The 18,562-nt window shown below is 37.2% G+C and overlaps 1 long non-coding RNA gene across 1 annotated transcript in view; it reads right to left on the bottom strand.

Moving 5' to 3' along the window:
• LOC109263188 (uncharacterized) overlaps positions 1-18,375 on the bottom strand; it is a 37,570-nt gene extending 19,195 nt beyond the window's left edge. The window contains exons 1-3 of the long non-coding RNA XR_008417118.1: positions 17,810-18,375; positions 17,533-17,677; positions 5,196-5,274 (exon numbers count right to left, since the gene is read on the bottom strand). This is a non-coding gene — a long non-coding RNA (uncharacterized LOC109263188). The remainder of the gene's footprint in view (positions 1-5,195; positions 5,275-17,532; positions 17,678-17,809) is intronic.
• Between the last annotated feature and the right edge of the window lie 187 nt (positions 18,376-18,562).

Raw genomic sequence — 18,562 nt, 5'->3', positions numbered from 1 at the left:
GGACGTGGTTGTTGAGGTTTGGGGTGGCTGTGGCAATTTCTTAAAGTAAGACAACAATGAATTTGCTGCATCAATTGACCCTTTCGTGAATGATTTTCCTGTGATGCTGTTTGATAGCATTTTACACACAGTAGAACTTCTTTCAAAATTAAACTCAATCCTTTCAAAACTTGCCACTCCTTCATAAACAAAGTTTATGTAATATTCTAAGCCTTTTGCTGTCATTTCAATAATCTTCACAGCATCTCCACCAGAAATAGACTTATCTCAAGAAACCACTTTCTTTGCTCATCCATAAGAAGCAACTCCTCATCCATTACAATTTTATCATGAGATTGCAGCCATTCGGTCACATCTTCAGGTTCCACTTCTGATTTTGGTTCTCTTGCTCTTTCCACCATATTTACATGTATTTCCTTCACCAAAGTCTTGAACTCCCCAAAGTCATCCATGACAGTTGGGAATCAACCTCTAAACTCTTGTTCACATTGATATTTTGCCCTCTTCTCATGAATCACAAATGTTCTTAATGGCATCTAGAATGGTGAATACTTTCCAGGAGGTTTTCAATTTACTTTGCCCAATCCATCAGAGGAATCACTATCTATGGCAGATAGATATATGTATGTAGATAAATATATTTCTTAAATAACAAGACTTGAAGATAAAACTTGCTCCTTGATCCATGGGCTGCAGAATGGATATTGTGTTACCAGGCACGAGAACAACATTAATCTCACTGTGCATCTCCATCAGACCTCTTGAATGATCAGGTGCAGTGTCAATGAACAGTGATATTTTGAAAGCAATTTTTTTTTCTTCTGAGCAATTATGCTCAACAGTGGGCTTAAAATATTCAGTAAACCATGTTGTAAACAGATGTGCTGTCATCCAGGCTTTGTTGTTGCATTTCTAGAGCACAGGCGGAATAGATATGACATAATCCTTAAGGATTATGAGTTTTGGAATAGTAAATGAACATTGGCTTCAATTTAAAGTCACCAGCTGCATTAGCCTCTAAAGAGAGTCAGCCTGTCCTCTGAAGCTTTGAGGCCAAAATAAGGCTGTTTTGTCTCTATTGAAAAGCTGTTGTTTAGGGTAGCTACTTCCATTAGTGACCTTAGCTAGCTGGCTCTTCTGGATAACTTGCTGCAGCTTCTACATCAGCACTTGCTTCTCTACCTTGCACTTTATGTTACAGAGGTGGCTAACTCAACCTGTGAACCAACCTCTGCTTCCAACTTTTGTTCTGCCACTTCCCTACCTCTCTCAGCCTTCACAGACCTGAAGAGAGTTAGGGCCTTGCTCACGATTAGGCTTTGGCTTAAGGGAATGGCTTGATCTTCTATCCAGACCACTAAAACTCAAGTGAAAATCTGGCCATTTGGAGTACCCAGGCCCACTACAAGCCTGTATTGTTAACTTATCTTTGATTTTATGATGGCTCCAATGGTGATGGTTATCTTTCACAGATTTATTGTGATTATTGGGTTCAACGCCATAGAGAAGTCCTGATTAAGAATAACATGGCGGGGGTGGGGAGGAGAATGTGGGTGGCTCATCGGTTAAGTGACGAATTTCAGCTCAGGTCATGATTTCATGGTTTGTGGGTTCGAGCCCTGCGCTGGGCTCTGTGCTGACAGCTTGGAGTCCGGAACCTGCTTCAGAGTCTGTGTCTCCTTGTCTGCCCCTTCTCCACTCGTGCTCTCTATCTCTCTCAAAAATAAATAAATGTTAAAAAATTTTTTTTAAAAGAATAGCATGGCAGGAACTCAATAAATAAATTGTTCATTCAACTTCATTTTTTCTTCATTGTATCAAATTAGAAGAATGAGATCAGAAAATTAGAACTGTAAACGTACGATGTCAACAGTGTCAAAGTTGAGAGTTTCCTTTTGAAGCACTTGCCAACTATTGTTTGTGGCCTTTACCTTGATGGAACTGAGGTTTATCTTACAGATGCTCAACCATGTGAAAGTTCCCAGAGTTATATGCTGTATGATCAGCTTCCTATTGTTTTGTCTACTCTCCTGAAAATTCTTGCATCCTGGTTCAGACCTAACATCCCTACATGGTGGAACTATGTCTAAGGCTACATTTCTCTAACCTCTACTTTTTTCCATGGTAATTGGCCCAGAAGAAATAAGACCTTGTGTTATCATCAGAGTAACTTTGCAATGGCTGACAGAGTGATATCAGAACTCCGTAGACAAATCTTCCCTTCGTGGGCAGTTTTACCCCTAATGAGTATCTACTCAGTACAATTAGTCATTTCAGTACCCTATATTTTAGAACTATTCATATGTTGGTTTATAAATAGCTGGCATAGAAAAGTGGTTTTGGTTTAATAATGCCCTCTATTTTTGATGACACTAAGTACCCTGTTATTCCTAGGAAAATAAATAATAATATACCTCTTACAAAATGCTAATCCCAGTCCATTATTATTAGTTCATTCAATGGGATAGGGTTGAGACAATGTGACACTTAAGTAAAAGCATGAGTGGTAATTATACTTTAAGATGTCCCATAATTAAAATAAAACCTTTATAAAAGAGAACATTTTCCATAGTTAGTTTACAACGTCTCTTGCAAGTTTTTCACTATGTCCATTTTTGCATCTCAAGTAATAAAAGCAATGGGACAATATTGTGTATCATCAATGCCTAACCACAATTACTATTGACATGTTGCTTTTACTTTCCTTCTTTATAAAAAAAAGTCCATGTACGGGAGCACAGCACTTGGGGCTACTGATACATCGTGATGGGCGGGCTGCAGAACACAGATATGGCAATCTGCTTGGCTGACTTTTGCTACACACTGGGGATCATGGACTAGGTCTCAGCAGGTTGAGAGCTGTGCATCCATGCACTGCAGAGTGCTCTGATTACAGCAGGTAGGTGGCTTGAGTGACGGAGAACTTCAGAGAGGTGGGAGTCCAACATAAAGTGATGTGTGATTTACTGGAGTTTGTGGGGACACACGCTATAATTGTATGCTTGGTATAATGTCTGATTGTTGTGTCTTTCATACCCTTGGGAGGTCAGTCCCCCATGTAAGTGATAACCCACTGGAGCTTTTGTTGTGAGCGCAATTGAAACATCTGAAATGAATAGCAACTGATTAATTGAAGCCGGTTACATTTTTGGAAAACAAATCAAAGTGATTTGCATGAATCACAATTTGTTACATAATACATTTTGAGGGCACAAATTACCTTTTTAAAGCCTAAGACACATATATACCCACTGGCACGAACAGAAATATAATAAACCGGGCTATAACCACATAATTCACATTGAATACTGGATGCCAAACCTTATGTGAAACAAATGATTTTCCAATAAACTACTCAGGCAGAGCCATATCTGTTCTAAAATTTCAATTGACTATTATTTATACTACCAATAATTCTTCACAATTGTTAACCATGGGACGATGGAACAATTTGTTTTACATATTAGTTTGGGGGGTTTGTGTATTCCCAAGTTGGGAACTGATTTGTAGTCATGTCCCAGAAGATATGGTAAATAAATAGGAAGTCGGAGAGAAGTACTTGGATGGAGGAAACTTCTAGTGAAATCATTTCCTTTTTCTAGTTTCGAATAAAAACTGTAGTAAAAATAGTGTTGTCAGCATTAAAGGCAAATATCATCATAATATGTTTTCCTGAATTTAATATTTGCAGTATATTGTAAGAACAGTTGTCTTTAATATCTTTCTTAGACTTATCTGTGTCATTCACATTATTAAAAGCTAGACTATGCAAATATTAATAAAAATAAAAACTGAATTTCAACCCTTATCGGTAACCACTTTTATTTAGCATATATGTGTATGTGTGTATATATGTACACACAGCACACACATATATACACACATACACATATATATGAAATATTCTTAGGAAAATATATAAAATACACAAAAACATATACAAAATGGGACTGTACCATATATGTCACTTTATAATCTGCTTTAAAAATTTTTTTATTTTAGAGAGAGAGAGAGAGCACACGGAGCAGGGAGAAAGGCAGAGGCAGAGACAGAATCTTAAGTAGTCTCCACACTCAGCACAGAGCTCAACACAGGGCTTGATCCCATGACCCTGGGATCAAGACCTAAGCTGAAATCAAGAGTTAGACACTCAACTGACTGAGCGACCCAGGCACCCCAATCTGCCTTTTTTATACAATAAAGACACCAAACATTTTTCTGTCAATAAATCTATATCTATACCATCATGGAATATAATTTACTTAACCAAACACTTAACATCATAAATTCGTTTTACTATAATAAGCAAAATATCAAAGAACATCCAGATACATAAATCTAAATATACTTGTTTGATGATTTTGTTGACATCAATTCCTAGATGTGGAATTATGGAATCAGAATGTTATGTAGATTTTGAATGCTTTGGCTCATATTGTAAAATCACCTCTCAATAAACTTGTATTAGAAGTTGCGGTACACACACACACACACACACACACACACACACACACTGGTATAGTATTCAGCCATAAAAAACAATAAAGTTTTGCCATTTGCAACAACAACATGGATGGAACGAGAGAGTATAATGCTAAGTGAAATAAACCAGAGAAAGACCTATACCATATGATTTCACTCATATGTGGAATTTAAGAAACAAAACAGATGAACATAGAGGGAAAAAAGAGAGAGGCCAACCAAGAAACAGACTCTTAACTATAGAGAAAAAACCGAGGGCTGCTGGAGGGGAAATGGGTGAGGGGATGAGTTAAATGGCTGATGGGTATTAAGGAGGGCACTTGTGATAAGCACTGGGTGTTGTATGTCAGTGATTAATCACTAAACCCTACACCTGGAACTAATATTACACTGTATGTTTACTAACTCAATTTTAAATAAAAACTTGGAAGAAAAAAAAGAAATGATTCTTCGGTTTTCTTGTCTAATGACTCCTAACTACAAATGTAAATATCCTTTAACATACGTAGGTCCCTTTCTTACTTTTCTCCCCCCACCTCTTTTTTTCCTTTCATTTATCCATTTCTTTAGAAAAATGAAGAGCAAAGCATCTTTTTGTTTTTCTTAAGTGCAAAAGCTTCCTTCATTTAACAGAAATTTACTAAATTTAATGATAAATTTAAATAATTTCTAACCTTTGCATTAACCCACCTCCAGAAGAAAGGACCACTCACCTTCAGAATTTTGGGATTCCATGTTGTCATTTCTATGTCTGTCATTTTTCTCCTGTTAGTGTCCATTAAGAACATTTTCCTAGGGAAAGTCAATGGATAGGCTGTAAATGATATTTCATTTTTTTCAGAAGGAAATGCATTTACTGTAAACATCCCAAATCTAGTTTTTGTCTACAGAGGCCACCAATTACTAATAAGTTGAGAATAGAATGATCCATAGTCTTGTCCTCAATTCACTAGTTCTTATTAATTATAGGTGCATCACCAGAACAGCAGCATGTATTCCAAAAGATATTTGTTTGACCATCACTCAAACTTTTAATCTCTATTTTTAAATGCATTTGATCCATTTTTGACAAAGATATATATTTTTAAATTTACTGAATTAAGAGATTTGAAAGGAAACCAAAATATTCCAACAAAAATACTTTTCTTAAGTGAAAGTTAGAATTTGGGGAATTTCTGACTAATAAAAATATTAGAAAGTCAGAGATATCCCCCCTCAAAAGTGGCTACATAATATGAGCTAGAAAAAGCACATTGATAAGTTCCTGTCTTTTTCCTTCTTTCTTGATTATTTTTTAATTTTAATTTTAGTTTCTATACATTATTATAGTTTCAGGTGTACAATATAGTGATTCAAAATTTCCATACAACACTCAGTGCTCATCGCAACAAGTACACTCTTTAATCCCCATCACCTCTTTCATCCATTCCCCCCACCCACCTCTCCTCTGGTAATCATTAGTTTGTCCTGTATAATTAAGAGTCTGTTTCTTGGTTTCTCTCTCTCTCTCTTTTCCCCTTAGCTCATTTGTTTTGTTTCTTAAATTCCACATATTAGTGAAATCATATGGTATTTGCCTTTCTCTGACTTATTTCACTATTATACTCTAGCTCCATCTATGTTGTTGCAAATGACAAGACTTCATTCTTTTTTTTATGGCTGAATACTCTTCCATTGTATATACATACTACATCTTCTTTATCCATTCACCAATCTATGGAGACTTGGGCTGCTTTCATATCCTGGCTAGTGTAAATAACGATGCTATAAATATAAGTGTGCATGTATCCTTTTGAATTAGTGTTTTTGTGTTTTCTTTAGTGATTTTAATACCATGATATTTCATGATAGGCATAGTAGCATCAATGATTTTTTTTGGCATTGATGCTTTTTAATGAGGATCTAAAGGTTTTTATGCATGTAATTCTAATATATAATCATTATCATTGGTAATATTTTTTCTAGCCAAATGTCTTTCCAATGTAATGATGTAAACACCATTAGGTATATGTAATGTGTAAACACATTAGGAAAATAAGTTTCATTGAATTAGGGTAACTCAAGGCAAAATTGTGAACTAAGTGGGATTTATCCTAAGTATTTTCTTTCTTTCTTTAGCTCTTTCTTCTTTCTTTCTTTCTTTCTTTCTTTCTTTCTTTCTTTCTTTCTTTCTTTCTTTCCCTCTTTATTTCCTTTTTTTTTTTAAAAAAAAAGAGAGAAAGAGAAAGAGAGAATGAGCAGGGGAGGGGCAGAGAAAGAGGGAGAGAGAGAATCTTAAGCAAACTCCATGCCCAGTGTGGATGCTGCCACAGGGCTTGATCTCACCACTGTGAGATCATGAACTGAGCTGAAATCAAGAGTTGGATGCTTAACCAACTGAGCCACCCAGGTGCCCCTATCCTAGGTATTTTCTTAACTCCAATTTTTCTCATTTGAAAAACTGTTGAACGTACATAATATTCTAATCATTGTGAATGGAGTAAAAGAATAAGGTATTTCTCTAATCTTAAACAGTTCTCAGTTACCCAGGAAAAGTGAAAGAAAAGTGGCCTGGGTTAAAGAGACCTCTTTAAGGACAGAACTTGTGCAGAGATGGAATGCAGGGAAGAAAATGAATTTCAAGGATTCTGTTGCAATTCTTTATTCTTTTCACTGAATCTACTAACTCCAGGGACACAAGTCCATGTAGGTTCCCCTTTCATGGTGGATGAGGATCAGGACCTTACCATTTTCTTCTCCCTCTTCACAAGAAGTCTCTCCATTGTGGAAGGACACTAACACCTTTGTGTGAATATTTGACATTGGCTTAGAAGATACTGTACACGCTATCTTTCCTCTTCCCAAAGAGGCAGTGCCCAATGGAACAAATCTTTAATGGCAGAATTTCAGGCAACAGCAGCAACAACTTGTTCTGGAGATGTTTTGGGATCTTTCAAACTGCTCAGCATAGACAGCCATTTATTCTGGCCACAAATAAGCCTCACTGTAATTTCTAAATAAAATCATCTTAATAGAAAGCTTTTCTGAAGGAAAAAAAGATAATATCCAATTGTGAGTGATAACTATGCCATGTGCAAGAATTTATTGTAATATTATTTGGAAATCTCAGTACAACTATAGCCCTCCACTAGTTGTTTACCTTGCTAAGTACAGATAAAAACCACTGACTTTGGTGATTCTCTGGGTAATATATATCCTGAGACACACTTGTGACAGTCAAGACAATAGAGTAACGGCTGGAGTGATTTAAGGCTGGAGTTCCTGACCCATGAACTGTGGGCTGGCTGGCATGTGTCTTTCTTAATACACCTATAAGTTAAGATGCTTCCTGTTGTAGGTCATAGGGTCTGGTGCCAACAGATCTCCTGGTCCTGGCTTAGGCTTGTTTTACACATTATTGGGAATTAAACTTGTTGGTACCAGTTCCATCTTTTCCATTAGATGCTCATTAATAAAACTCTAGATGCTCATTATTCATCACATCATAACATACTGGATGACAGTTAATTCACCTAAAGTTTTCACATTTGATAACTTCTTCATTCATGCTAATTGGGTTACTTGGAATTTTCCATCAATCATGGCATCTCATGTTTTGGCTCTTCTGAAAGAACCCATTTGTGAGATATATATTATACCCCAGACATACGCAAGCAAAATTAAGTGTAGCATCTAATTTCAACTATAATTCATGTCTGCTTTGATTGAGTGGAGGGCACAACTTAGCCCCTCGACAGATTCTTTCTCAAAAGAGGAAAATAAGGCTAAGAGGCATTGCCTTTACCTCAGCCCACTTTACTCAAAACTCCATGGATTCATAGCGGCATGGGAAAAGATTTACATTCAAGGAGACTTTGAAGGAATATTTGCTGCAGGGAGCAGTGTGGGGAAAATGCACTGAAGGTTCTGAGCATTTGGGGAACTGAGCTCTGCAATGTTGCTTTAGGTAGCATTACGATTTTGTTCCTTGTGTTCCTCGTCTATAAGCCCCAACAGGTACAACTGATGTTCTCTTTGGATCACTCCAGCTCTTTAATATGATCAAACTCTGTGGGTGGGAATTCTTGAGGTCTGAGGAAATGTGATGTTGATTTTCTCTACCTTGCTACAAATAGTTCCCCTTTCCATTCACCCACACTCTCCCTTTTAGAGAAACGCTTTGCTCTTTTATTCAAAGCAACTGATTTCTCATTCTAACTTTCATCTGAAATTCATGCTCTGTGTCTTTCTTGTGACGTTATTGAAAAAAAAAACACGGTAGGCTTGAAAAAAGTAAGAATGTTGGTGGTGTACATTTTGCTTTTCTTCTATTTGCTATTATCAGCAATGCTTACAACTTTGATACAGCATATTCCAATAAAAGAGAAACTCAGCAGAGGACATAGGCTCAGGCCGTCTTTGTCCACGACGCATGGTGAGTCATCTTAGCACAATGTGATTGGCTTACAACTACAGCAGTGTCTGCTCACTGGGCCGAATCAGCAGTCATCCGACTGGTTCGGGTATCTTCAAGGTCAAGTAAATAAGCCATTCCTACAGCTCCAAATTTCTCCTTATGCCAACATGCTGCCAGGAGACTAAGTAGGTCACAATCGGACCAGATAATAATTCATTTCAGGTTTCCAGGTTGCTAAGAGCCCCAGCGGCTTTCCTATGTATGGCCCACATTCTCTTCAATCTTGCTCAGCTATTTCCCTTCTGAGGTCTTGCTCTCAGATCTGCATATATTTACATGTTTTAGCCTGTAAGCTTTTTAGCTACAAATTATATAAAATAGAGGTCAGCCTTCTGCCAATATAATTTTTTCCCCCCATTTGCTTACTCTAAAAAATAAATAAAAACATGAATGGGAAGAATAAAGAAGTGAAGTCTTTCTATAGAGGTCTTTTAACTCTGACAGTCAAGACCACTGTTGTTTTAATAAATACTACTATCCAGAGTGCTGCATTTTAACTCCGATTTCCAAGGTGCTTTGCTCCGAGCTGATGTTTTACCTACTGTAAATAGAGGGGAAATGGTAGTCCTCAAAAGTTAAAAGACTTATGATCCCTCCCAGTGAGGCCGGATCTTAAGACAATTTATAGACTTGGAAAAAATCTTCCGGACAGTCTTAATTAAGTCACCAGTAGTATGTACTGGAATTTGGCCGTTCTCGGCTTAGTTTTGTTCGTAAAGTTGCGATTAGTAAAAAAACATCGGGTCAGGCCTTTCTGCTTTGCAAGGTCATTGTGGTTCTTCACCCTGAAATCATATTTCTAGAATGAGTTTTTCTTTTGAACTTATGTTTACTTTCATATTTTAATCTGTTTCTTAAGGGTTACTGCTATTTAATTTTCAATCTCCTTCAACATTTCTCAAACTTTCCAAGCACTTTTGGTTTTGCTTCCTTTTTAAAGCATACTATCAAAATATTGTTCATGGGTTTGGGAATAAAGAAGAAATACTACTAATTTATAAATTTGGCAATATTCCATCTCTTATACTTATGTGCTGCTGGCCTAAATGACACATTCGTGTACATTAGAAGAAGCTCTTCTTTCCTTAAAACATTTTCTTATTTGTCAGAACATGGGTTCTCATAAGTAAAGGAATCTACAGTGACTATGAATGGTTCTCCCTGGAGGTGGTCAGTGCACAGTCTGTACCGCTGTATGCAGGAGACATGAAGAGTCTTCAACTTTACCTAAACATTGTTGCCCTAGTCATTGCTGTATACTTTCACTGAGGGAATACCATCTTTATAGATAGACTCTGACTGCTGAAACTTGAAGCTGAACTGCAAGTTCAATGGAGATAGTGTTGCACCAATGATTAAAATGGCTGTTAGCTGTGGTAAGAAAAATGGCTCCTTCTCTTAGGATTGTAATGCAAAGCTCCTTTAGCCACAGAACAACACCAGAGGCATGAAACCAATCTTTTCTGAAGAGATTGCCTCCAGAAAAAACAAAACTCTGATGTTAAACAGAGAAGTCTGTAACATAAATCATGCGCTGTAGTGCATGATTATTGGGCACATTATAATCTGCGTATGTACGGTATTTTAAAATACATCTGATGATTAATAAATCATCTACGCGTAATGACATATGGATATCAGAAAAATGGTTCTCTGAGTGCTGTTAAAAACTGCAGAGTAGAATATTGGCGTGTTTCCAAGACTCGATTCACATGCTCTTTCCAAAATCTAGACAACAATGGATCAAATGTTTACCTGGATTAATGGTTTAAGGTAATTATTCTATTAATTCTCAGAAGACCATAATGCAAGTTAAAGATTATGATCTACATTTAATGCCATTTTAGCGATAGCCTATTAAATGTTCATCTTTTACTTTCTGAACAAAGTATACAAATGGAACCCCATTGCCTAGACTAGAGGGTAAAGTCCAAACTCTTTTGCAAGGCATGCAACAGAAGTTCCCTGGCCAAGTTTACTGTCTAGGCTTTTGTTGGTGTACGTGGATGGGTGAGGGGCTTGGACTCTTTCCTGAGTAGGGGGCTTCAGCGTCTGTCCCATGATCATGGGTAAAAGGACAAAAGGGAGCTAACATTTGTGTCTCAGATGAAGGTGTGCTCCGGGATAGATGCAGTGCTTCAGAACTGGATCTGAAGGGAAATGTCTGCCATGGAGATGAGGTTAAATGAAGAGTGTGGTGCTGGGGGCAGCACCTGAAGAAATTTCTGAAGAATGAAACAGTTTGTGGGTAGCGTGCATTTATGTTTTTGGACCCTTAGCTTTCTTCAGCTCTTTCTTCAATAATTCAAACATTCACTACATTCCAGTTGTAACAATGATTACTGTTCCCTCTACTTTGAAAGTTTTTCCCATACCTTCCACCTTTTGAATATGTTCTTTAAAAACCAACTCAAGCCTCTACTTCTTTTTCTTTCTCTGGACCTCATGCAAACTTTGATAGTAGCATGTATCCTAAGACATTGTGATTATTTATTTGAAGCCTATTTCTTCTTACAGACTATTAGCTCACTGAGGTCAGGGCAATATTTTCTTTAATTTTTCTCTCCATGGATGGAAACTAAGGTACTTTCAGTAGAGTTTGTGGAATAAAGAAAGAAAAATTATTACTGAGATTTATATCCTGCTCTTACACATACAAAATAGTCCCCTTCACATCATCAAGCCCCAGGTATTTATAAGCACTTTTCAGGTGCCAACGACTCATATTTGTAGGTGTTCTGGGGGGGTGGGATTCAATGGCTTGTATATGAGACAAAGGCTTTATTATTGATGAATTTACAATGCAGTTTGAGAATCAAGATATATATATATATATATATATATATATATATATATATATATATACTTATGAAATCAGCAGGAAAAATACAAGGTAGAGTAAAACATATGCTGGCTTCTTTGTTACAGACCAAGCTCATCATGAGTAAATACCTCAAATGAGGAATATATGTATGGTTTGAAATAACTCCTTCTAAGAACTCCCTTACTATTAAAGCCTTTCTCGTGGAGTAGACAAAGAAATGAAAGATCCTCGTCATGAAAGAAGAACTTTGTCATGTTAACGCTGGAATGAGGGTTTGAGTACTTGACAAGATGGAAGTTGAAGTCACTTACAACCCTGAGGTTCCTCATCACTATGCAGCAATAACCCCATTGGGATGAATGGAGACATTGCTTCAGGAAGAGGGAGAACACGATAACGTCTGTCTGAGAAAATGTTTCAGTCACCAGGATCTGGGGCTCCTGAAGAACAAGCTACTGGACAGTGGGACTGCCTTCTGATTTCCTCTCCTTTCATTTTGTTTGGGACAGCAGTGTTAGAAAACTTTCTAACTAAGATGAAGTTTTCCAAACATACTCTTTTCTTCTTAACGTTCATGATAGCCTCGGGGCTATTTTCATTCTTCCTCTTCTCAAATGGATTGTGTAAACAAACATTCCACTCGTTCTTACCAGGAAGGCTAAATTGCTAACCAGAAATCCCACAGCCTTCAGCGAGCCGTTGCTAAGCGGTGTCAGTAGGACAGAGAGCTTTAGTCATTATTTTGTAGCTAATGTAAACCCATATGAAAATCAATTTGTTTCTATAACCACCTAGAGATATGCTAACTTAGCCCAATAGTGGGTTTTTGTTTTGTTTTGCTCACGGATACTTTCCAAGAAGGTTAGCCTAAAAGGCTGGGAGTGGGGGTGGGAGAGCATTATGCAGTCATAGCATTGGGATACCTATCATTTTCTTTTGACTTCTATTTCACAGAAATAAGGGCTGAGAAAGCCAGCACATGACGAAAGAGCACTTTCTAAGGCAAACATTTTAGTTCAGCATCATATGGCATCACTCAGATCCAATGCCATTTGCTGAAATGGTGTGTGTACTTACAGTTCTTCCTAAGTATGGTAATTAAAGAGGGAAGAGCCATTTACTTCTTTCCTTTGATTTTTAAAGTTGAATTTTTATTGTGTGAGTAGAAAAATGAGAAAATATATGAGCAAAAATTTTTTTTCCCCTTCTTTCCTTTTGTACTCTCTCCAGTATTTAGCCCAGCCATTTACTTCATTTCCAGATTATCAGCACATATAAACCCATTAAGGAAATATGCCTGAAGCAAACACATACCATACAGACTTAAACAAAGATGCAAATGCAGTTTAGAGACTTGGTTAGCTAATAAATTACAACCTGTTTTGACAAAGAAATTTATGGTTTTGTTAAAATACCCTTATATATATCCTTATATACACTCTGACTCTTGTTGATGGATATTTCTCCAGAATGTCATTTTCTGTCAAAGCTCTCTTTAGCCAGTAATTATTGCTGACAACAATCTAGGCCCTGGCACTGTTTGCGGTCACCTCTGGCTGCTAAGAGGAGGAATCTAGACCCCAGCGCACTACAGTTAAATTAAATTATCATAGAGATGCAATATATGCTGCCACACCACCCTAGCCATGCACCCCGAATTGAAAAAAGATTGATAGACTACAGGAATGAATCAACAAATAACTACGTGGGTGGTACCCTAAGATATTTACTTCTGCAAACATTGATATAGATAAATGGAATGTGGCTTAAAGATCGTGTTCTCCTGAAAAAGAAAGGGTAGTTTGTTTGTTTTCCACTATAACTATCAGCTCTCAAGTGATAGTGACAATGTGTTCATGTTTCCCATATATGGGTCCATATATTTGGTGTAAGACTCCCCTCCATGTAACTAACATTAAGTCCTATGTAACGTTGTATGTCAACTATCCTTCAATAATAACTAAAAAATCATCATAGGATAAGGTCATAGGCTCTGTGTGTTTGAGACTGACTGTCTCACTTTGGGAAAATGCTGCAGAAATGACCTATTGGGAAGGTGACCAAATAATACAAGCCTTTGCTTTACCCTGGAATATGGATCTGCATCTATGCAAAAGAAAGGACACAGTTGTAAAATACACTGGGATGTGTCTGTAATTATAGCCACTATTTAATGTAATGAATTGTAAGAACTAATTCCATGATGGCACTGATACTTTAGTGTTGGGTAGATAAAACATAAAAATAACTTTAGTTTGGGAGACCAAAAACCAAATTAAAGAAGCTGCTTAGTTATTTAACATTTAAGTCTTCACAGGCATATATAGTTTTCATGCAAGACTCAAAAGCAAAGGGGTGTATAAGAAACAATCATTTCTTTTAAGAAGACCCAGAAGATGAGACTGGCAAATGAAGCAATCAGAGAAAAATATAAAACAGGAAACTTTAGCCATATAAATCTCTGAAATATATGGACAACTATTTTGTGTTTATATTTGAGATTATTTATAAGTCCTCAGATGATAAGGACATTTTAAGACACAGTAGAGTATGATATACATACTGTTTTCAAGAAATTCATCCAGATGGTAAAAGATGACAGGTAATGATAATCATAAAACTGGACAGCAAAAGTTCTTAAAAGCTTGGATAAATGAATTAAATCACACCATCCTGAAATAGGTGTGTATCTTGTAGAGGCAGTAAGAGAAGTATATATGTAAAGAGAATAAAGTGAGACATGAATAGATTTTCATTATGTGTTAGTCTTAACAGTGTGTTTCTCTATCTTTTCTGTTAAATTTTTTTTTAACGTTTATTTATTTTTGAGACAGAGAGAGACAGAGCATGAACGGGGGAGGGTCAGAGAGAGGGAGACACAGAATCTGAAACAGGCTCCAGGCTCTGAGCTGTCAGCACAGAGCCCGACACGGGGCTCGAACTCACGGACCGCGAGGTCATGACCTGAGCCGAAGTCGGACGCTTAACCGACTGAGCCACCCAGGCGCCCCCTCTATCTTTTCTGTTAAAAAATATAAGATCTGATATGATGATAAATTATAAAATGCTATGTATCGCCTCATCTCTATTTACATCCCTATTAGCATATAAATTTTTTGCTGTGGACAAATAAATCAAATATTAACAGCAGATTTGTGTCAAAACAGCTTTATAAAAAGGGTGCTGGTACTTTTGGCTAATAAAAATAGCCACAGTTAACATAACCTCCAAAAGATATGACATCTTCATGCTCAACAATATCAGTTATTAATCACTTTTATCATTGGGAAAGAAAATCTTTTCAAGTGGAAAAATATATTGGAATAGAGTAGATTCGATATGAATGCCCTAAATTACTGGTACCCGACTCGTATACTTAATACAATTGAACTAAAAAGGGCTTCACCATTATCCAATCTAATTCCTTCATCTTACAGTTAAGAAAAATGAAGCCCATTCATTCACTCAACAAATATTTATTGAGCGTCCACCAAGTGCTAGTCATGTTCTGGGTGTTGGGGGATGGAGCTACGAACAAGATGCACGAGGGCCTTTCTCCAAGGAGTATGCAGGGCTGATTGGAAAGTCTTCTTTGAGGATATAGTATTTAAGCTGATAGATGAATGATAAGAAGAAGCCAGTTGGCAAAGATGGAGAAGAGCATTCTAGGCAGAGGTACTAATTAATGAAAAGTTGTAGTGCATTAATAAGCCATGAAGGAATGACAAACAGGGGAGGGGGAAAAAAGCTCACTGTGGCTTGTGCATAATGAAAAGAGGACCATAAAAGAAGAGAGAGAGATAGGCAGGGACAGGCATCATGCGAGCTTTGCAAGCCAGTGTAGAAAATTTGGATTTTTTTTTCTGATGCTAACTATTGGAAGGTTTTTAAATGGGAGGGTGATGTGGTATGATTATACAGTGAAAGGATAGGATGATTGTGGTGTGGAGAATGTATGAAGGAAGAAAAGAACAGAAGAAAAGTGACCGGATAGAATGCCACGGCAAGGCAGGCATGGTGGTTTAGGCCATGCTGGTAATAGTGGAGAAAGAATTGTTTACGTGTGAAATTTGTTTTGGAGCAGAGTCATCAAGGCTAGATGAAAAATTGGATGCTGAGGGTAAACAAAATGTAGAAATCAAGGATGACACCTAGAATTTTAGCCTGAGTTGCTGAGGAGATGGTGGTGTTACTTATTGAATTGGGAAAGACAGAGGGAAGAGAGTCTTGGGCTTACTTTTGGTTCGGGGGTCATGGGTTTGATATGGCTAATAGACACCCATGTGGAAATGTCAGATAGGCAGTAAGATGTTAAAAGTCTAGCTTATGGATGCTGTTTAAATCCATGTGATTGAGTGAATTCAACAAGCAGAAAGCATGTGCATACACAGAAGAAGTGAGGGCCTAAGGTATGGTAGAGGATGAATACATAGATAGTAAAGCGGTCTGAAAAGGAGAATTAGTGTCCCACTGGGAAAAGTAGGAGATCATGATATTATGGAAGCCAGAAAAAAATGTTTCAAGAAGATGGATATTATTACTATGATAAATACTGCAGATAATCAGGTAACATATGACCAGAAAGGTAAGAATTGTCTTTGGCTACAAAGACAAATGTTGGTTTGTCCAAGACCACCCAGACAGAAAGTGCACAAAATTATTTGTGGTTTTCTGTTCCCCTCCACAAAAAGTAGAAGGCTGTGTCTTAACATTTGAGGACTTCTACATGTTAGCTGTATATTACGACTGTCCCCATATCATTGGGATATTGAATGAATAAGGTTTTATATTAGCTTACCTTTGATACTTTTATCAATTGAAGTTTTACATTGCACACCCTCACAATTCAATATATGTTTCCTTCAAAGTATGAAAAGAACCCAAATGCCCACATGCTTTAAAGATGGGAATAACTGAAGCAAAGTAACAGTGGTAAGAATCTTCCATTGGTAGTTGTTATATACTAAGTAACTAATGAGATCTCAAAATATAAATTATGATTCAGGGATTCTATTACCTCCTTTGGATTCAGGCAGAACAATTCTCTCAAAAAAACATGTACTTCTGGAGCTCTCAGAGATAAGTTGGGTATCTTTCGAAGGCAAAGAGGAGGCACACATGGGCTTGTTGTTTCCTGGAAGACTGCCAGAATCACTGAAGCCTAAAGAAGAGAGAATCTTACCTGAAATTTTCCTGTTCTATGCTAGTCAAAAATGATGAAAAACTGTCAGTGCTAAAAACATCAAAATGATTCAGAAAATCTCCATGTTAATTGTTATACTAAGGACAAGAGTAAAGTGAATATACTGTAGTTACTTTGTCAAAAATGCAGCGTCAGCCGGAGATCTGAAAACACATCCGATTCTGGTGACACCTAGGAGAACCATCGCATATGCTTTAGGCTCCAAAACCTTAATATCTGTAATCTGATTTATGATAAATTTAGTTTTCTTGCAAAGACTTTTAAATTACTTATTTATTTTTAAAATATTGTATTCAGGGGCGCCTGGGTGGCTCAGTCGGTTAAGCGTCCGACTTCGGCTCGGGTCACGATCTTGCGGTCCGTGAGTTCAAGCCCCACGTCAGGTTCTGTGCTGACTGCTCAGAGCCTGGAGCCTGTTTCAGATTCTGTGTCTCCCTCTCTCTGACCCTCCTCTGTTCATGCTCTGTCTCTCTCTGTCTCAAAAAATAAATAAACATTAAAATATTGTATTCACTGCAGGTGTACAACATTGTGATCCAACAATCATCTGCATTAACAAGCACTCACCACGAGAAGTGTATTTAGTTTCAGATAGAACTAAGTAGCTCTCGGTCCCCATGGAAGTTTCTTCATTACTTTATCCTTAAAATGGTTTACGATCCTTCAAATGGATTTAGATGAGGTTACGTATGTAAAGGTCTTTCCCCAACATCTGGTATACAGTAAATGTGAAATAAATGGTAACTATTATTTTTAAACTTTTTATATTCTTATGGGAAGGCAGTCTCACTCAAGGTAAATTTCACATCACTAGAGAACAGGCGTAAACACAGATGGTCATTACCTCTGATGTTGTAGAGAGGAGTTCATGCACTGGGTGGATGGTTTCTAAATCCCCTCCATTCAAATGTACAGTGATGTTATGACTTTGTCTTCTACTCAGTATCACCACCACTGTGCTATGAACTTGAGGAGAAGACAGAAAATTGAAGGCATGATGTGAAAACAATTCCTGAATCTCCCTTATTTAATAAAGTGTGGGTTTGAAAACAGGAACAAAGTAACAGGTCCCATGTGCAGTGTCATTATCTACATACTCATAGAAGTCCCTCGCTAGTTATTTTCTTCTATGTGTTTTCAAACTTTTCTTCCTGGGCAACACTCTGTGATTATGATCCAGATACCAGATGTTTGAATCCGTGTTTCCTGTCTCCATTTTACATCTGGACAGACAGAGGGATGAGTCCATGGGCTGACACAGAGGGAGAAGGGCAGATGAGGGAAAAGGAGAGATGTAGTAAGTAAGAGCCGGAAGAGAAAAAATGGAAGTGAGGTCAAACTCGTGAAATAAGCTACTTCCAGAATTAGAATTAGCATGCATGGAGCTCTAGTTCCATAGCTCCAAACTACCCTGGCTACTTTCTACATTTCAAAATACTAATTTACATTTCTCAAATTTAATTTACATTTGCATGACATTTAATGGGCGACTTGTACCAAATGACCATTTGACTGTGCAAGCACATAGGACTCATTCATACGTATATTGAGGTACAATTTCAAAGTTTTGAATAACACAAAGGATTTTCTGGAGGGT

Source organism: Panthera pardus, unplaced genomic scaffold (assembly GCF_024362965.1).
Source record: "Panthera pardus isolate Hobbes unplaced genomic scaffold, ASM2436296v1 HiC_scaffold_24, whole genome shotgun sequence".
NCBI classification, from domain to species: Eukaryota; Metazoa; Chordata; class Mammalia; order Carnivora; family Felidae; genus Panthera; species Panthera pardus.
Note: the sequence above shows the minus strand (reverse complement) of the source record. Positions and strands in the feature narration are given on the sequence as shown.